Source organism: Poromitra crassiceps, assembly GCF_964638095.1.
Source record: "Poromitra crassiceps genome assembly, chromosome: 8".
NCBI lineage: Eukaryota > Metazoa > Chordata > Actinopteri > Beryciformes > Melamphaidae > Poromitra > Poromitra crassiceps.
The window spans coordinates 12,744,878-12,767,098 of record NC_139629.1 but is presented as its reverse complement, the minus strand read 5'-3'; positions in this window follow the sequence as shown (position 1 = coordinate 12,767,098).

The following is a 22,221-nucleotide window of genomic DNA, read 5'->3' as shown; positions in this document are numbered from 1 at the left end:
CAATGGAACAACCTATTAACTTCTGTTCCTATCAATGTAGGTTTTTTGCAACCACTGACATAACCCCGTGACGTCCACTGGAAATTGGTCTATAGAGCAGCTAATAAGTGAACAGTGCTCTGTGCTGCAGCAGGGCCAATCGGCACTGCACTAGTAACTTCCGATGGTGACATATTCGTGGACGAACCAACCAACCAACCGACTGACAACCGACAACAAACTGAGCTATAGAGCAAAAATAAACGTGATGGGTATGGATGGAATAAATGGGTGGAGACAGGAAACAGACACAAGGGAAGCTGGTGTTTGTTCTGCACAGTGCGCTCAACCAGCAGAAAGAAAGAGCTCTTTCCACATCAGCTAAATCCAGGGGTGTAGTGCTGCCGGAGCGCAACGGAATGGCGCTCCGCTCCGCCACTTTTTTTTCTCCAAGTGAGAAATAGGATGCACCCAGTTGCACTTTGCATAATCTGGTTGAACTTGAAATTCATACACATTTTATAGCACTTGAAGATCCAATCATCACTAACGTGTAGGCTACAGTATGTCAAGCAAGAGAGCCAATCAAAACAAACTAAATGGTCAAAGTTGTCATATATTGACACGTAAGACTGATTAACATTCCTCCTTAAAAGTTGGCGCTACTGCCTTTGAGCAGCGAAGTGAATGAAAAATGTTTAATATGTAAATTGATAACGTCAAACAGGGACACCACAGTTGCCCACAGAGTATACAATTTAATTAACATGCTTTTTCTACAAGCATGATTTATAGGGAGTATCTTAAATGGGTTTCATACTGTCACCAAAACACATTGGCAAAGGGACTCCTGATGAAAAGTAGCCTTCTGGCTAACTCAGGTAAATTTACATTACTGATTGTTGAATGTTGATTAATGTACACTGTCCCTTTACAAATACATTGATTGATTGATTGATTGATTGATTGATTGATTGTTTGGATCATAAATTAGAGCTACTGATGTGATTAATCAATGGATATGGCTCACACAGGGGCGTAGTGGAGGGTAAACACCTCTTTGAAATTAGGCTGAGAGTTTTCACCTGTTTTCAGATGTATCAATCAATGAAGAGAAACAAGGTGGGTAAACTACTCACCTTGGATAGTTTACTGTACCCACCTCTTATCTGTATTTACCGTCCACTACAACCCTGGCTTCACATGTGGTCTAGGTGCCTAATGGCTATTACACCTCACTATGCCAAGCTGTGTGACTCTGGCTCACTGTATATAGCCCTTAAAGTCCCTCTTTGATGTCATCAATGTACCAGATATTCCAACTCTGTGTGCATGGTTTAAGAGTAATACATTGTAAGAAAACTGTGCCTACTGATTTCTCCATGTTTTGTTTTGTTTTTTTGCACCAGGTGACCGCTGGGGGCTCCACAGTTATCCTTATTGCACTAGGTTTATAGATGAATACAGTAATGCTGTGTGTTTAATTTATGTTGAATAATTCAGCACAGAAATGTGTCAAATCAGATTCTGCTCCTACTGTTAAGAAAGGTTCAAACACAATATATTTTTTCCTCTAGCCACTACTTAGTTTTATCATCAGAGAGGTTACAAGGCCACTGTTGGGCACAGACAAATTCAAGAATATTTAACACATCTATCTAATATAATTTTATAGCAAAACATGCTTCACTAAAAGCTGAAAAACACGATGAGACCGATTCATAAACTATTGCTCTCTCAACAGCCCTCTCTCGCTGTTAGTTCATGATTTACTCACAGAGATTGCAGGACTCGACAACAGCCGTATATCAAGCGAGAAAGGAAAAAAGACTTAATCCTGATATCCAGCTGAACGGCACCCTCCTCATCCACCTGCTATCGAAAGACACTGAAACCTTAAAACCGGCCTAACCTTTGACAACGTGTTGACCGAGCGCCAGCTATACCTTATATCCCATCCCTCGCATCGGTCGTTTCTCAAGCCCGATTGATGATACAGGCATCCCGGTAAACACGGAGGGAACAACCCGCTCAAAATCCAAGCCTAACAGGATGGCGGTGGACTGAGTAGGAATGTGACATTTTTATATGGCTACCATCTATCATTTTTATAGTATCGTTAATAAAGTGTCTGGAAAGGGCTTTTAAGAGAGAGAGCATCTACAAGGATTTCGCCCAGAGACAGCTCAATTTGAAGGGCGTGGGGAAGATCTCCAGCTCCCTCTGTCATGAGAGAGAGGAGTCCCTGAAAGGGCACAGAACAGTTCAACGCTCACAGTATCTCATCCACATCCTATATAGATACAATGAAAATCAACATACCAGGAGGGCACTCTGTCTCATGCCTTCTGGTCCTGCCCTTTACTGACCAGATTCTGGGCCAAAATATTTGACTGGTACTCTAAGGCCTACAAAATAACCCTTCAGCCGGAGGCAGAACTCGCCATCTTCGGCTGCTCAGAATCCTCTCTGGAAGTCCCTACAGCTGTGCAACAATCTCTGACATGGGACAATTGTTGTCAAGAAACTCATTCTGCAGAAATTGAAGTCCCCCTCTCTCCACCATCTTTTCAGTTCTGGTTGGCGGACATGATCTCTGTTATACGAATGGAGATCGTTGAGGACCAACTCACCTGGGAGATTTCAAACTATTTGGGACCCGTTTCTGGCCTACCTTGACGAGGTTAGGGGTGACGGGTGATTCGCTCGGCCGGTCCCTTGTGTGGGACCCCATATACAGTACCGTATATATTCAACCCATTCTCACTCCGAGCGCGTAGCATATTGACGCTTTGTCCCGTCCCTTGTGCGTCGCTTGTTACTAACATGGTACCCTTGAGCGACCCATGAAACGACTTGGGCTTTCCGACTAAACTCAATGTAAACCCATGGAAGTCATCTTTGATGCTTATGGCAACTGCTCCCCCATTAGCCTAACTGCTCCCCCATTAGTCAACTGCTCCCCCATTAGGGTCTGGGGAGAGGAGCTAACCTCTCCCAGACCCTAACCCTAAACCTAACCTCTCCCACCCCCCACGCCTAAACCTAACCTCCCCCAGACCCTAACCCTAAACCTAACCTCTCCCACCCCCCATGCCTAAACCTAACCTCCCCCAGACCCTAACCCTAAACCTAACCTCTCCCACCCCCCACCCCCCACGCCTAAACCTAACCTCCCCCCAGACCCTAATGGGGGAGCAGTTGACTAATGGGGGAGCAGTTAGGCTAATGGGGGAGCAGTTGCCATAAGCGTCAAAGATGACTTCCATGGGTTTACATTGAGTTTAGTCGGAAAGCCCAAGTCGTTTCATGGGTCGCTCAAGGGTACCATGTTAGTAACAAGCGACGCACAAGGGACGGGACAAAGTGTCAATATGCTACGCGCTCGGAGTGAGAACGTGTTGATATATTATTATATAATTATTTACAAGCACATAAGCTCTGTATGTAACTGGTGGCACTGTGTTGTAATTTCTGTTTTTTCTTTCTTTCTTTTCCTGTATCTGAGTTTGTTCATTTTTCTGTGTTCTGAAAATTTACCAGGCTGGTCAGAGATCAGATGGTTGTACTGTATACAGGCTAGATGTAACTGTTTGAAAAATGTCAGCAACGGACCCAACAAAAGTCATGAATTCCCAGTCTCAATTTACGACAGGTAAAACAAGCTTCCAGGAACCACACTGAGAAGCACACAGATGAGCTGCTTTCATGTTCCTATCACTTTAGTTGTACAGGTTTCAAATTGAGGACATCGAGGAGGCGATGCATCAGAGGATAATAACTTAGAAGATTTTGGCAAGCCGCGATGGAAAAGCTAACTTGGCCCCTTTCAAGTTCTTCACAGGATACGCAGGATATCAAGTGTGAGTGTGAAGGTGGTGTGTCAATTATAAAAACAACCAAATGTTCTCTTTCTGCCACATCTGGAGGTGCACAAAACATCTGGAGGTGCACAAAGGCCAAATCCTGATCTGCTCTCTGCTGGATAACGGCTGACATGTCAGTTGTTGTCCATTTTTGGTTTTGAACCAGGCTGAACCGACTGAAAACAAACACATTTGTTGTTGCACACCTTTCATAAGGATCGAGAAATCAATTACAGTTCTGTTCTTTTTATGTAGAGTGAATGCTCTAAAAGCATTGGCTCTCAACCTGTGGTACGGGTACCACTGGTGCCTGGTGGTATGTGGGCTCCCTCCCTCTCATACTTTCTTATGGTGGTCATTTCTGAGGTGGTGGTACTTGTAAAAAGGTTGAGAAGCACTGCTCTAAAGCAAACCTTTTTGGCTGCAACCCCGCCTCTTCAAGTAAAATTAGAGTCCTGTACTGTAGTTACTCCCTATCACTAGGGCTGGGTTAAAAAAATCGATTCTCCGATTTTTAATCGATTTTTATTTTAATCCTCGATTATCGATTAATATGTCCAGAGATCGATTTATTATTATTATTATTATTATTATTATTATTATTATTATTATTATTATTATTATTATTATTATTATTATTTTTAAATAAACAGGCTAAAATATTATGCTGTGTGTGGTAGTTGAAACATAGTTTCAAGTTGACGTTTATTTATGTTTGCAGTTGAAACAAAAACAAATACTGTAGGCTACATGAATGGAAATGTTTGATCATTAATATCTACTTTTAGAAATTATATAGGCTGAAATCAAATCACTGTGCATAATTTTGAAAGTGTCTTTATTGACAGATGAAAAGGCTGTTATTTACCCTTTGTCACCACCTGGTGAGTAAATATATGTGTAACTAAAACCATTAAAATTGACAACAGGTCTGCAACTTTTTTTACCCGTGTATCTACTTGGCTGGTTGGGAACCCCTGTGTTACATAACTGGACATGTAATTCAGGGTACAGATCAAAAAACATTTTGAAACATATTGAAATCGATCGAATCCGAATCGAAACGAAATTAATCGATTCGCAACCTTGTGAATCGGAATCGAATCGATTCTTGAAATTTGAACCAATACCCAGCTCTACCTATCACACATTGAATAATGTTCCATATTTAGCGAAAATGTTTTTTCCCCACTGATGGAACAAACATTGCAGTTGGCTGAGCTAATTGGCAGAAACCCTTTGGCTCTTCAGCAGCACAGCCAGTATGTTATAGCAAAAAAACATGTTAAAGCAGGTGAAACTGATACTTTGGATTGACATAACACTTGGAAATCCAAAGTCACTCTCAACATCTCTGTTTTCCTTACCCCTGTTAGTCTTGTGTGAAGTATTGTCTCACAACCACATGGAACATTTTGAGGAAAAATGAGGGGCGCATCATTTTTCAATGGTTGTTGCCATTTCCCTCGGTTCCAACCAGACAAGCCCTTCCAAGTTTGACAGCAACGGAAACATCTCACTGGGAGAAACACTCCCCAGGAAAGCATGCTTTTGACTTTATGTACTGTGCTGCAGCTATAAAAAAAAAAATCAGGATGATCAGCAGTGCCAGAGACACCTCTGTATTGAATAAACAGAAATAATTTGTTGGGTGAAGACTTTGGCGTACAAAATAAAACTATTGTGTTTTTTTTATTATTGTTATTATTAAAGGAGAATTTGGGTATTTTTCAACCTGGACCCTATTCTCCTAAATTTCTGGGCTAAGTGACTAATCAGGCCAATTTTTTAAATTGGTGTAGTATTGAGCAAGATCACTTCAGCTGGGCAGCTGCGAAACAAACTGCAATGTAACAGATAGGGCACAGCATACGGTCAATGTATACTGTTAGTCAGCCCAGTCCAATCTTATATATTATCAGTGTCTAGGGGCGGACCGGCACCGACTCGCAACACACCGAACACAGAACACATTGAGGCTGGGTTTATCAATGAAGAAGGGAGTGTACTCACCAAAGCTAGCTGGACTCTCCACTCGGTCAGCTCTGTTTTGCTAGTTGCATGAGGCCTCCACGATTGCCTCTTGCTATCAATGGTTCCAAAAGTGGAACCAAACAAAAAGACATAGAGCGGTGGACAACACACTATCCACTGACATAGGCTGGCAACAAGCTATCATCTGGCGTGAGGCTTTTGTAATGGGCTTCCTGAGCTACTGCCCGCAAGTCCGGTCGGCCATTTTACAACCTCTATGGCAGGCCCAAAATAGACACAAGGGCGCCACCTGCCGTACACCACCCTGCATCACAGATAAAACCAGCCATTATCAATAAGAATGAATATTATGATATCTACACGTGAAAGGCGTCTGGGGGAAAAACGTAGGAAAACGTAACAGTACGTTCACTAATGGCTCATTTCCACCACATGGAACTGCATAGTACGGCTCGTCTCCACTCCACTCGGCTTTACTCGTCTTGACCTGAAGTACGTCTCTGCTTCCACTGCAAGTAGTACTCGCTCAATCTGCCCTCCGCCCACAACTGGTCGCCATAGCGACGCTGCCCTCCATTTGTAACGTCAAAAGCCAGTCGCCAGGAAAACCGGCCTAGCGGAGCCGGGGACTTTTCTCTCTTGTAGAAATAGTACGACTCAACCCGGGTTGTCCGGTTTTTGACCGGTGGAAAGCTACAAAAAAGCCAGTCGAGCCGGGCGGAGCCACACCAATAACAGCGGTGGAAATGGGCCATAAAAGCAGTTGGCTTTGCAGTTGGCAAGCTCAGATTGTTATTAAGTGTCTGACAACATGGAAACAAGAGAAATTGAACTTTCTTTGCCTTTCCCTTGATCCGGTCTGTTTGTATCTGTGTGTGACCAAGTCTCGCTCAGGAGACGTCTTGAGGAGAAAAGTGTTAGATGATGTCATCGCTGATGATTATGTCACCAAGGATGTGAACAGTGATGATGCCACAGTGACGATGTGAACAGTGATGATGTCATAATTGGTGATGTCATGATGATGTCACTCTTGACATGTGATGTCACGTTCGAAGGCTATAAGAATCAGCTCTGCCAGCTTCATGCTGTCAGATCGTAAATTCACCTTAAGATCTACTTCTGCAACAGCCTGCCCTACAGCCTAGTCTTTGTTCTTGCCCGCAAGTTTGTCTGTGCTAGTTCCAGTTTACCACAAGTGTCTGCGCATGGATCCACTAGTCTCACACTTGACAAAAAGTAGTTCCAGGAAGACAAACGTGAGTGAGGTTTTGGCGAGAAGAGTCCCCCCGGCCAAGAGGAGTTTGCTGTGTTGGAGTACAGACGGCACAGAGGGTGTATAGCTTCTTTCTAACTGTAACTCCCTGCCGCCCACAACTCAACTCTCGTGAGAGTTGGAGCTAGACTTGTCCTTGAGCGAGACTTTGTTACACAGCAACAGGCTGACCTGATCAAGCAAAAGGTAAAGAAACACCTTCTTGTTTCCATGTTGTCAGTCACTTATAATAACTGTCGCAAAAACAGGCACTTTTAGTGTACGTGCATTGACCGTGCACTGTGCCCCATCTGATTACATTGCAACACATGCAGCTGGAGCCAGCTGACACGCTCTCGTTCAATATTGTATCAATTTAAAAAAAAAACGTTCTCCCGATTAGTCACTTAGACACAAAAAGTTCAGAAAATAGGGGTTGAAAAATTGCTAAATTCTCCTTTAAAACCTATAATATAATTTTTTAAGGGCTGGCATCTAGTTTCAGTTCAGGTTTGATTCAATCTGAAACATTACACTAACTCTAATTTAATCTATTTAACTAAGCAACTTCTGCAGAAATAATGTGAAGTTACGGGTTAATATGTATAAATCCATGAATGTTTCTTCATGTTTGAAAAAACTGTTTTTTTTGCAGCACCGTCTGGCATGGATAACTAGCATGGTTTTAACTACAAGTGAATGCAGAGACCTTGGACCCATTTCAAGTCTCAAGGACATTACTTTTGTGTTTAAGTGGCACTCTCTTTCTTGGGTAAGCCATCGCTTGCACATAGCCTACTATACTGGACAATCTATAGGCTACCCTCCCTTATTTTCTCCTCCTCTCCTTCCCTCTCTCTGTAATCACCCACTGATGTTTTGACTGGCCAAATCCCTCGCATTTCTCCCGAGGTTAGCGCGCAGTCAATCATAAGGGCTTGGGCCGATCTTTTCAAAAAGAGCCTCCAGATGATGTTACCTCCACCAACAGGCACTTGCATTGATGGCGTCTTGCTCTCTGTGGACTCCGCCAAGTGTCTGCTGTTCCTGTAGTCTTCACTTCCCATGCCACACCCTCTTTTCACTGACATATTTAGGTTGCTAATTAAGCCAGTGCTTTGACTTTTTTTTTGGTGTGTGCGAAAGGTAAGGAGAGTGCTAAAAAGCAGGAGCGGGCAGTGGAGGTGCCGAGGGTGGGATGTGTTCCTGAAGGCAGCACAGACATTTCATGGTGAAGCATGAAGATGCCGTGGTGCTTATTCTGTGCTGGGAAGATGGATTCTATTGAAAGGGGATCAGGTTGAAGTGGAGGCATTATTGTAGCCGCACCTTATCAAAACAAAGTACCCCATTTAGACACTGGATCCTAATCACACTTTCCTTAGATGAAACGAAAAAAAAGTTATATGAATTCTTTGTTATAGTTGACTTATGTATGGAGAGAGCAGGAGTTAATTTGTTTTTGATTAATACATCATTCTTTCAAACCACAAACATCAGGGTGGATATCCTCAGGGGCGTAGTGGAGGGTAAACGCAAGTAAGCGCATTTTACCCACCTCTTTGAAAGAAGGCAGATAGTTTATTCACCTACTGTATTTTCAGACCAACTGTATCAATCAACGAGGGCTGGGTAAACCACTCACCTTGGGGATAGTTTACCCACCTCTGCATTTACCACTACACCCCTGGATACCTCAAAGTATACATGACTGTTGTCTGTAGAGTAGTTGGTTTTAGTGTTAATGTTAGTGTTAATAAATAATCAACAGTGTATCTGGGCAGAGACAGAAACATGTTCTATAGGGTTACCGTGCGTAAAATATTGCCTATTTGAGGAAATGAGGTGTGTAATGTGTGAGACATTACTGCCCTGCAAGAACATACAGTACATCCATAATATACTTTACTTTTTGTCTTACATTTCCCCTGACTTCATTCAGGGTTCATTTTGTTATGTTAAATTGATGTCTGTTAAAATTCAGAGTAATTAATGCCAAGACTAGATTCCTTCACAATGGGCTCTGTTTGAAAAGAAGAGATCAAGCAAAACCCATAGTAATCTATTAACTGATAACATCATCATAGTGTCTTGTGATTATATTGGTAGGGACAATCCTGTTTAAGCTGGCGATGTGGCTGGTAGAGTTTCCTTTGGGCAGCAGATTGGCATGGAGAACATGGTACACATCCTCCCCACATTCATACTTGAGAACCACTCTGTAATTGTGGCAGCAGTGTTGTTGATGATGGGATGGGGGCATCTCCACGAGATTGATATGGAGATTTGCTGCCTTGCTAAAGGGTGCGTGGGAGCTGCACTTATGGGAAGTGAACATCATGAGCAATCCACCGGTCACCGATGTCGCTCCTAACCCAAACATAGCATTTGCAAGAAGGGTAGAGGGGAAAGACCCACACGACTGAGCGTGACTGATTCAAATATTATTGGGAAAACGTTTGCCACGGGCAAGGAATAGATAAGCAATGAAACCGCAGTGCATCAGAATGGAAATCGGCACGCAGAAGCTTAAACATTGCTTGGTCGGTAATTTATGACTTTTCCTCCTCGGTGAGATCTTAACTTGGCACTCGCTACCCCTCACACAGTCAGTCTCTGAGAAACCCACAGAGCATCCAGCACGCAAAGACACAAACAATCATTACCTAATACTCAGGGTAAAATAAACGCGGATTGGGTTTCTTCTGAGCCAGTAGATTCTTGGAGCCAAGAAAGCAAGCGGAGGTTGGAAAAGAGGGACTGAAAGATTTCCAGATCTTAACATACAGTAGTATTATTAATATCCATGAAGACCATATTTATTGTGACTGAAAATCATTAGAGATCGCGCAAGCTCCAAATCAAATCAAAATTCCGAAAGACCAAATCAGATGACATCATCACAAAACTATCAACAGGTGAGTAGATGGATTAAATTGAATGGAGAGTCCAGCCTACACACTTATTATCTGAGCTTTCTGTTTCCTCAGGGATTAATGTCTCGCCCTGATAATGACCATACAGTCATGTGTTCATATCCTCCATCACATACAGTACACCTTATGTGTTCATATCCTCCATCACATACAGTACACCTTATGTGTTCATATCCTCCATCACATACAGTACACCTTATGTGTTCATATCCTCCATCACATACAGTACACCTTATGTGTTCATATCCTCCATCACATACAGTACACCTTATGTGTTCATATCCTCCATCACATACAGTACACCTTATGTGTTCTTCTCCTCCATCACATACAGTACACCTTATGTGTTCATATCCTCCATCACATACAGTACACCTTATGTGTTCATATCCTCCATCACATACAGTACACCTTATGTGTTCATATCCTCCATCACATACAGTCAATACACCTTATGTGTTCATATCCTCCATCACATACAGTACACCTTATGTGTTCATATCCTCCATCACATACAGTCAATACACCTTATGTGTTCTTCTCCTCCATCACATACAGTACACCTTATGTGTTCATATCCTCCATCACATACAGTACACCTTATGTGTTCTTCTCCTCCATCACATACAGTACACCTTATGTGTTCTTCTCCTCCATCACATACAGTACACCTTATGTGTTCATATCCTCCATCACATACAGTACACCTTATGTGTTCATATCCTCCATCACATACAGTACACCTTATGTGTTCATATCCTCCATCACATACAGTACACCTTATGTGTTCTTCTCCTCCATCACATACAGTACACCTTATGTGTTCATATCCTCCATCACATACAGTCAATACACCTTATGTGTTCATATCCTCCATCACATACAGTACACCTTATGTGTTCTTCTCCTCCATCACATACAGTACACCTTATGTGTTCATATCCTCCATCACATACAGTACACCTTATGTGTTCTTCTCCTCCATCACATACAGTACACCTTATGTGTTCATATCCTCCATCACATACAGTCAATACACCTTATGTGTTCATATCCTCCATCACATACAGTACACCTTATGTGTTCATATCCTCCATCACATACAGTACACCTTATGTGTTCTTCTCCTCCATCACATACAGTACACCTTATGTGTTCTTCTCCTCCATCACATACAGTACACCTTATGTGTTCTTCTCCTCCATCACATACAGTCAATACACCTTATGTGTTCATATCCTCCATCACATACAGTACAGTACACCTTATGTGTTCATATCCTCCATCACATACAGTACAGTACACCTTATGTGTCCATATCCTCCATCACATACAGTACACCTTATGTGTTCATATCCTCCATCACATACAGTCAGTACACCTTATGTGTTCATATCCTCCATCACATACAGTACACCTTATGTGTTCATATCCTCCATCACATACAGTACAGTACACCTTATGTGTTCATATCCTCCATCACATACAGTCAGTACACCTTATGTGTTCATATCCTCCATCACATACAGTACACCTTATGTGTTCATATCCTCCATCACATACAGTACACCTTGTGTTCTTCTCCTCCATCACATACAGTACACCTTGTGTTCTTCTCCTCCATCACATACAGTACACCTTGTGTTCTTCTCCTCCATCACATACAGTACACCTTATGTGTTCTTCTCCTCCATCACATACAGTACACCTTATGTGTTCATATCCTCCATCACATACAGTACAGTACACCTTGTGTTCATATCCTCCATCACATACAGTACACCTTGTGTTCTTCTCCTCCATCACATACAGTACACCTTGTGTTCTTCTCCTCCATCACATACAGTACACCTTGTGTTCTTCTCCTCCATCACATACAGTACACCTTATGTGTTCTTCTCCTCCATCACATACAGTACACCTTATGTGTTCATATCCTCCATCACATACAGTACACCTTATGTGTTCTTCTCCTCCATCACATACAGTACACCTTGTGTTCTTCTCCTCCATCACATACAGTACACCTTGTGTTCTTCTCCTCCATCACATACAGTACACCTTATGTGTTCTTCTCCTCCATCACATACAGTACACCTTGTGTTCTTCTCCTCCATCACATACAGTACACCTTGTGTTCTTCTCCTCCATCACATACAGTACACCTTGTGTTCTTCTCCTCCATCACATACAGTACACCTTGTGTTCTTCTCCTCCATCACATACAGTACAGTACACTGTATGTGTTCATATCCTCCATCACATTACAGTCAGTACACCTTATGTGTTCATATCCTCCATCACATACAGTACACCTTATGTGTTCTTCTCCTCCATCACATACAGTACAGTACACCTTATGTGTTCATATCCTCCATCACATACAGTACAGTACACCTTATGTGTTCATATCCTCCATCACATACAGTCAGTACACCTTATGTGTCCATATCCTCCATCACATACAGTACACCTTATGTGTTCTTCTCCTCCATCACATACAGTCAGTACACCTTATGTGTTCATATCCTCTATCACATACAGTACACCTTATGTGTTCATATCCTCCATCACATACAGTACAGTACACCTTATCTGTTCATATCCTCTATCACATACAGTCAGTACACCTTATGTGTTCATATCCTCCATCACATACAGTACACCTTATGTGTTCATATCCTCCATCACATTGGGGAGAAGGCAGTGGCAAAAAGAACTTCGAAGTAGTATAATATAGTATAGTACAGTATAGTACAGTACAGTACAGTACAGTATAGTATACTGTAGTAAGCATGGTCAAAAGTGAAAATCATCCAGGTTGCTGTTCATCATTGACCTGGTAGATTTAAACAATGCAAGAGAGTTATAGAAGGCAACCTGGGAAAATGCTAGATGAAACTAAACTAATGTTGAGAGGCTAATTTATTATTATTGATTGTTATTTGTCCCGCACCTGTTGTCAGTGATGATGACTAAGCCCAGTGGTTACCTTTTCACATCACCTAAACTGACACAAATTAGACCACGGAGCCCCATTTGATTAGATTCAAGATTCCCTTTAATAGCCACAGTAAGTAGCCTAATCAGATTACAAACGAGGAATTTGACTTAGAGCAAGTATGCAGCGCAGCGGCCGGTCACATCAGTAGTAGAAGAATAAAGTCCTTATTTGTGGGGCTTTCGGGTCTCGGTGAAGAGGTGGATGGCTGTTGGGTAGAAACTGTCCCTGTGACGAGAGGTTCTGGTACCCCCAGACAAAGTACATGATGGTGTGTGTGTGTGGGAGACATATATTTATGTTGCTTTTTTCTGCCAACACCCATGACTGAAAGTGTCATGTGTGCCAACTTAATTTGATTATAGATGAAACTCAAATGATCAATGTGGGGAAAGTGGCCTTTGCTGATTAGATTGGAAGGTATAGAGAAAAAAATAAAATAAAGCAAATTTGGGATATTTAGGTGGAAGGAGCTGAGGATGAAGAAGTTTATTACTATAGTTTATTAGTATAATTGGTGGCGTGTTTGTCTGTCCGATTGTTCGGAGTTGCAAGGTGCACCATTTTTCCGATCACCTCCAAAATTTGCCAAAACACTGCATTAAACACACACAGATGCACGCACACGCGCACACACACAAGCCATGGGGCACTACAGCAATATTCTACAAATATTATATGTTCACACTGCCCTTCACAATAAAAGTTCAACACACACAACCCTTCACAATAAAAGTCCAACACACACTTCACACATCGCCCTTCACAATAAAAGTCCAACACACACTTCACACATCGCCCTTCACAATAAAAGACCAACACACACTTCACACAGCGCTTCACAGTAAAATTCCAACACACTTCACACAGCCCTTCACAACAAAATTACAACATCGCCAACGCATGGCATGGGTGAGGGGCCAATACGGAGGGCTGGGGTGAGGGGCCAGAGTGATCGGGGGAAGAAGTTAGGGGCAAAAATTAGAAACACCCGAAGGGCCCTTCATTCTAGTTCCAACAAATCCTCACGCTCCTATGGTTTTAGTTCACATCCTCAATAATATTCACATCGGGTGACTGTGTCAAACTCCATGACCGGCCTACAGTATATGCACTTTCTACTTGGACAGTTGTTGGGACGCTGCTCCCTCTCTCCCCACTCCGTCTCCTCTCTGAAACCCATCAGATCCCCAGACAGAGTGATGTTTGGGTGAGCAGCACTGCGCTCCAGAATTGTAGGAGACAGTCTGCTGAATGTGAAGGTCACGTCACCCAGATATTTTAATTCCTGCGATTCTGTTTGGATTTGGCCATTTGTGTTGGGCTGTTTTCACTGTGGCCTTGTAGTTCTGCAGAGAATGAGTTGTCTTTGGGTTAAAGCCCCCCGTCTACTGCTTTGATTAGGTCTGAATGTGTTGATATCTTTCTGCCCGGCCCCCCTTCATCATCATTCTTTTCATTCCCCATAATATACTGTCTGAATCTTAACACCTTCTGTTATTAGAGAGCTTCAGTTTCACTGCGAGGCCTTCGCTGATTTCTGCAGCTCCGTCACTGGCTCTGAACGTGTGGTTGGTGTGATTTCTGCAGCTCTGTCACTGGCTCTGAACGTGTGGTTGGTGTGATTTCTGCAGCTCTGTCACTGGCTCTGAACGTGTGGTTGGTGTGATTTCTGCAGCTCTGTCACTGGCTCTGAACGTGTGGTTGGTGTGATTTCTGCAGCTCTGTCACTGGCTCTGAACGTGTGGTTGGTGTGATTTCTGCAGCTCTGTCACTGGCTCTGAACGTGTGGTTGGTGTGATTTCTGCAGCTCCGTCACTGGCTCTGAACGTGTGGTTGGTGTGATTTCTGCAGCTCTGTCACTGGCTCTGAACGTGTGGTTGGTGTGATTTCTGCAGCTCCGTCACTGGCTCTGAACGTGTGGTTGGTGTGTTTCTCTGAACGCCACCTCGCTAAGCAAAATGGCTCTTTATAATACAGACAGAAGAAGTTGAGCCTCTCGCTGCGCTGACCATGGAAAGAAGCCATTTTCAATTGAATCACTTCTTATAATAGTTCCGTTCAGTTCATTCACTTAGCAGCTGGTTGAAGTCCTAGTTTGGGCCAGTTTCCCTTCCTGAAGTTGCGTAGACAGTCTGTAGTAAGAACTGACACTGATAGAATAAGAAAGTAATGCAACACATGCAACTGAAATCAATACTATGTCATGTTACCATTGAACCATCATCCATATAGCTTGGGCAACACTAGGCTCAGGCTAACTGAATTGAATCAAAATTGATGTAAATTTGTAGCGGATCCTCTCTCTCTTTGCATGTGTGTGTGTGTGTGTGTGTGTGTGTGTGTGTGTGTGTGTGCGCACGTGTCTTCGTATCAAAGCCCATCCAAAAAGAAAAAAAATCAAAATTTAATTTGCAACATGGCCAATCAATTTTCCTTTTATCTGCTTTGCTGAGCCATATTCCTTGTCTGCCTTGATCATTTTGCCAATGGTCATAACATGCAATAAAATTGAAATGCATGTCAAGAGCCTGACAGGAAAAGAGAGAATTATACTGGTTAGCATTCCTCAGCATGTTTTCCCGAATCTGATATATGTATTTTCGCACAAAAGCTCCAGTATTAAATGAAAAGAAATAATAACATGAATTTGAGAGCTTCTCGCTCACATTATCGAATGTCCTGAAATGACACCTCATGCACTTCAAATATTCATATCCAAGATCTGACTAGGTTGGAGGCCTGAATGTTGAGTCTCCCTCGGCTATTAATCTTTATGGTCCCACTGCTCGTCATGGAATACTCCCTTTAAGCCTTACGACACAGCGATTCATCTCTGAAGATCAAAAAATAAATCTCCTGATATTTAATTTGCCTAGGGCTTTGAAGTCTATGGCTTAATTCTGTATGGTTACTCCATACATGGGCTGATAGGAGTCGGCCAAGGCTGTGAAGCCGTCATAACAAAGCCGAGAATGAGCCATGATGGGCTGTGTGAGGGGAGAGCGCTGCTTTCCTCCTCCTCCAGGAGACAGGAAGAGGCTGAGGGGACTGACCAATGTGATGGGCTCTGCTACTGGCTAGAGCTCACAACTGGTAACCAGTGTTGTGGAGCCCAAACGGTGGGAGGTGGATGTCTGTTTTCTTCTCTTAAGCCTGCTCGCCCCAGACAATGCCGCTGCAACCCGATGCTGTCTCACTGTTTGTCACATGGTGGCAACACCCGCTTCTTTGGCCAGGAAGGCCACAGACTGCCAACAGAAGCTGCCAGCCTTGGCCGCGGCCTTCAGAAGAGAAAAGACCGACGAGTGAGGTCGTGTGGTGTAGTGGTGGTTGTTGATCTCGTTTGGCGATGTCATTCCCTCTGAAGAGCAGACTGGATACCAACTGCCACCTTTTTGAAGTCAAATTGTTTAAGCCGAGTCATCGACTCAAACTAAAACAAGACTGTGACAATAATACAGAGGGAGAAAAGGACATGAACCGAGATCAAATCAAGAGATCAAACCCATTCATTTTAACATGAAGCCAGAACTGTGTACCGATCAGTCATACGTTTTTTAAATTGTACCCTTTCCAATTCCCCCTGCTGTCCCGGTCGTTGCTCCACGCCCACTGCCGATATGGAGAGAGCCTCACCGGCAGGACGTAGCGCATGGGAGGATCACACTATTCCCCCCAGATCCCCTCCCCCCCGAACAGGCGCGCCCCGACCGCCCAGAGAGGAGGCGCTAGTGCAGCGACCAGGACACATACACTTAATCCGGCTTACCACTCGCAGACACAGCCAATTGTGCCGTGGCACGGTAACATGAGGCTAACATGTGGAGGTAACACGGGGGCTTGAACCTGCGACCCTTGAGTAGGCAGGGAATCTACCGCTGCGCTGCCCGGACCGCCGGACGCCCCAGGGTAGACGTTCATACTTATTCAGAAAAATATAGCCCACTGTCCTGTCTCAGCAGAGGTTTGTTGGCAGAGGGGGCAGATGGTGCAGCTGCTTCCAATTTTTCTATGAAAGAGTCTGGGAAAACACAACTGATCAATAGGCTCTATTAGGGAAGCCACACCCATACTGTAGACTTCAGTCCATACACTCTGTCTACATGTGCCAAGGGTGTGGCGCCAAGTCTTTACATTCCCCTCTCCCCCATTTGCTTAGTAGCTGTCGATTCCATTAAAAAGATGTCATGCACATTTCATTAAAGACGCTAAAGATGTCAGCCGGCATTACAGACACACACCATCATCACCTCTTTGCTCCAAGTTCAAAGTGTACATAAAGGATTTAAGGCTTGGAATTTTGTGCAGCAGTTCCCGTGATTATCCTGCCAACCAGGTCCACCCACACCCTTAGAAATCATCTTCTATTAAATTATTTTCAAAGAGCTTAATAGGCGTACTAAGTAAACATTAAGATGTATAATGAGAGCTGGAAATTATAAGGATAAAGTAGGTTGTGTTTTTAAGGATGTGGGTTTGAGCCAGAGTCAGTCATCAATTTAGGGAGAAAAATGTTCTATTCCTAAACATAAAATTAAAAGTTATTATTCTGTCAACTGAGTTACTATTCTTTGAAAAGTTGGCAAACTGTTGAAATTCTTTTTTTTTTATGAGTAGGTTCCTCTTTTTCAATGGTAAATATCTGATATTCAAATCAAACTGATTTATTTTAGCTCACCTCTCCTTCTAGACAGAGAGCTGAACTACTGTACTGAGCTCAGGTAATGAGACAACTAATGGCAAAGAAAGGTCTGGCTGTTAGAAGCTTGTTAAAAACACATTTACTAAGTAGGCTACTTCCTAGCCAAAACATAAACTCTCCCAATAAGACTTATCTAATTCCCCCTTGGTTCATGACTTATGTTTTGGAAAGTTTAGCATGTGCAAACACATTGGATTCATGACCGAGGGAAATACTTTTGAACAATCAGGTTTTGGCTTACGGTGATACTTCAGTGGGAGTGTGAATCCAGAGTAGTGTAATGATGACACTTGAGTCTTTGAAATATGACTTAATGCAGTCGATCACCGCGGTACTGTTGCTCGCTAATCTTGAGAGTGAGCAATGTTGCTACAGTGTTTCTTAAATAATGCTATATTATGGAGGAAACCACCAGCTTGCCATAGAGTTGAGCATGGGACTCAGTGAGTTCTGCAGGGGCAGAACGAAAGCTGTCCTGAACTACAAGGTCGCCCTCATCGAAAAAGCAAGCGTCCTACCATTGGCCCTGCAACATTCCTCGTAAAATACCCGACAATCATGAAAAAACCCCGACAGGATCGATTAAAACCTCACACATTAGCACTGCTTTTCCATGGAGACGAGTGCAGGGCGTGTTCACTGGTGTCTAAATCCGACAGCTGTATTTGGAGGCCGAGGACAGCATTAGGTATGGCACGGAAACTATGAAGTGGACAGGATTAAGAGCAGGAAGTCGAACATGAGACCGGGGATCCACGCAACTGTCAACTGTGACCTTTTGTACATTTCTTTTGCCTTAAACTCACCAACGCACGGCTAGGCTGGGTGAAGTCCGCGCTGCGACAAGAGTGCAAAATAACCTGGAGCGATCACCGTGAGAAGAACGAGGAGCACAACAGCTTCTTAATACTAAAAACTTCCTCTTGTGTTGTTTCCTGTTTCCTGGCCCCCGTTTCTGTATTTTAGGTGGACAGAGTGAACGCCAGGGACTGGAACATTTCACCGGTGGTTGAGCACGTGCCTTGGTTGGATGAGCTCAAATCATGGGTTGAGTTCACAGATCACACAGAAGTTAGACAACACATATGCAGACAGTTAGCAGAAGAATGTACTTGCGTATCAAAATTCATTCTGAAGATCTGTCCCTTTCAGAGTGTGAAATTATTGATGCAGAAATATTTTAATGTTGTATGGTGTGCTAGGTCTAGTTACGCCATATTCTCTTGTGTAGTTTAACAATGCGACGTTTTATCAGGTTATCATATGTTTTGCAATTCTGCAAAGTAACTACAGCCATCAGATGTAGTGGAGTAAAAAGTACAAGTACTTAAGTGTACTACTTTAGTAAATGTACTCAGTTACTTCCCACCTCCGAGCCACAGCAAACATGATCTGTTCAATGGAATCGTTGATATTAGTTTATTTTGATGTAATAAAAAAATAAAAAGACTGAAAAATGTATTTACCATGAATGTAATTTTGTGCTCTAGATTCTAGAACATACAAAACACTTACAAAGTGTTGAGTCTGTGAATTTTGTGAAATGAAAATTATATTATTCTACTGTAAATACATGCTCGGTGCACAAAAAGTGACTGAAGTATGCTCCCCTAACACAAAAGGGATTATATGAGCAAACAACTGAAAGAGTGGTTTGACATTTGCTCTCAACTCCGACAACCTGGGTTCAGCTCTTGCCAAAAAGCAGTCTACTGTGAGTCAAGTCTTAATTTCAAGCTAAAGTTTTTTCTCTTTTTACCATGATCATACATTACCTGAACTGAGCGCACGCACGCACCCACACACACATATATCTATCTATCTATCTATCTATCTATCTATCTATCTATCTATCTATCTATCTATCTATGTATCTATCTATCTATATAGTGCACAATTGTGCTAGGCCCCCGTCTGTGTGCTTGGCCCCCAGCTGTCCCAGTTGCGGCTCCGTTCTGGGGAGACTAGACTAGAGTAGACTAGACTAGACTAGAGTAGACGACTACATGCTTCCTCCGATACATGTCGCCAGCTGCTTCTTTTCACCTGACATCTAGGAGTTTCACCGGCAGGACGTAGCGCGTGGGAGGATCACGCTATTTCCCCCCAGTTCCCCTCCCCCCGAACAGGTGGCCTGAACGACCAGAGGAGGCACTAGTGCAGCAACCAGGACACAAACCCCACCAGCTTCCCATCCACAGACATGGCCAATTGTGTCTGAGGAACGTGTGACCAAGCCAAAGTACCGCTTGCCGGAATTGAACCTGGGCGAGTGCTCTACACCACCCAGATGCCCCTAGTTGTGCCTAACCTTAACCGAAGTTTTAGCTTCCTAAGCTTAACCAATGTTGTTTTACTTGCCTAGCATGAATGGGTCTAAAAATGTTGTGTCCAATTCGTACTAGTGTCACATCATCTAATTTGTCTCCACAACAGTAATCAGCATTGCAGAGTTTGTTCACAACATCTTATGTGTCTGCGTTGAAGCCATACAGAGTGAAGATGTCTGTTGGACTTCCCTGGGCAAGACGGCCACTGGGGGCTAGCTCTTCCACAAGCTTAACCATTTGTTCCAGAACTGTAGATAGATACCAAGCATTGATGTTGGAAGAATAGTTAAGCCGGCATATGGGCTAACAGCGGGAGACCAGGCAGACCTTTTAAGGGCTGCCCAAGATCCTTTGGCTCGATTCAGATCTCGCACACATGCTTAGACGCTCATGCCCATGTGCGCACAGATGCGGACACACACACACACGCACACACACACACACACACACACACACACACACACACACACACACACACACACACACACACACGCATCACCAAGGCGATCCAGTGCCTAGAACATGAGGTCACATGTTTAATGGTAGCTGAGCTAACCCCCATCCCCTCCCCTCTACCCGTCTTTGACAGGCCTGCTCTGTCCCGCCAGAGTTTAGTCAAATAGTGTTGATGACGATGATACTGATGATGATTAACAGGAGTAGGGTGGGGGGTCATTGTAATCCCCTCCTTCCAACTCAAGTCTAGGCTGTGCACGCATGTGTGTGTGTGTGTGTGTGTGTGTGTGTGTGTGTGTGTTCTCGTTCTTTTTCAGCTATCTTAGTGAGAACCCATTGAGTTTTATACGGGGGGAAATAAGGACATTTTAGGAAAGTGAGGACATTTTGACCGGTCCTCACTTTCTCACACACCTTCAAAGGGCTGTTTGAAGGTTAAGAATTGGTTTTAAGGGTTAGGTTAGAATTGTGTTTAGGTTAGGTTTAGGAATGGGCATTTACAGTACTTGTGATGGTTAAGGTTAGGGCTAGGGGCTTGGAATGCATTGTGTCAATGAATGTCCTCATAAGATAGCTGTACAAACGTGTGTGTGTGTGTGTGTGCATGTGCGTGTGTGTGCATGCATGTGTATGTGTTATTGTCACCTTTTCCTTCTGACTATGAGTCCATCCTCATTCCTACAGCTGGAAGCACACGGACCTTCCCATCAGCCAGCAGCTGCGCTTGTCAGCCAATCAGGCACCTGCATGATTACCAACAGCTGGAAAAGTAAAGTGTACTGGGTGGAGGAGGAGGAGGGGGGCAGGGGGGGGGGGGTAGGCTTAGGGGAGGGGGGGTAGTGGGGTTAGGAGGGTGGGGGCCATTGGAGTAGGTAGGAAGGGAGGGAGGCAACATGGAGCGAGGGCTCAGAATGACATGCTCAAATTGAGTTAGTCTTCAACGGCGCATAAGGAGGAGAGAAAGAGAGAAAAGAACAAGTGAGAAATCCAGAGTGACGCATGGATGAACACGTGGGAGGGTGAAGCGGAGACTTGCGGTGTTTATCCAAGTGGGTTTCTCGTGTTTGTCGACGTTCTGTTTTTCATTGCCTGTCAGTGACCTTATCCTCTCTGCTCCCTCTTTTTGGACTCCTGATAGGCCATTGTTGGCGCCATTTCCTTTTTATCTTGCGGTTCACTAGAATCACATTGCATCATGGCGGATCTCCCTTATTGCCTGGAGGTCGCACACACTTGAAGGGTGACGACCCCTCGATATGAAACACATGCATCGGCCGTTTGGGTGTCATATTGCTGGAGTTAATACATTTGTGACGACGACTTGGGTTCGGGCTGTATCGACGCTCAGACATTCTAATAGCGAAAACGTCCCGCCTAAAAGCCATCACATTGTTTCTAATTGTACGTGATTCATGCGCGCCTTTTATGAGTGTCAATGGCACTTAGGGTAAACGTTATTTGAAAGGGAGTAATGGTGTTCCTCATTCATTGCCTGGGTGAATTTGAAATATAAAACGGCTGAACTCCGGCTAGCCTTAGGAAGCTAATTGTTTCTGCCATCCTCAAACATTTTTCTCCCCAGTTCTCCCTCTTTCTGAAGGCCGAGTGTTTCCTCTGTGACCTCTTGCAAACTGTGTTCCTTTGCGGCTCATAATAAACATAACATGCTTACTATGCTTTCAAGTCCCGAACCATAAC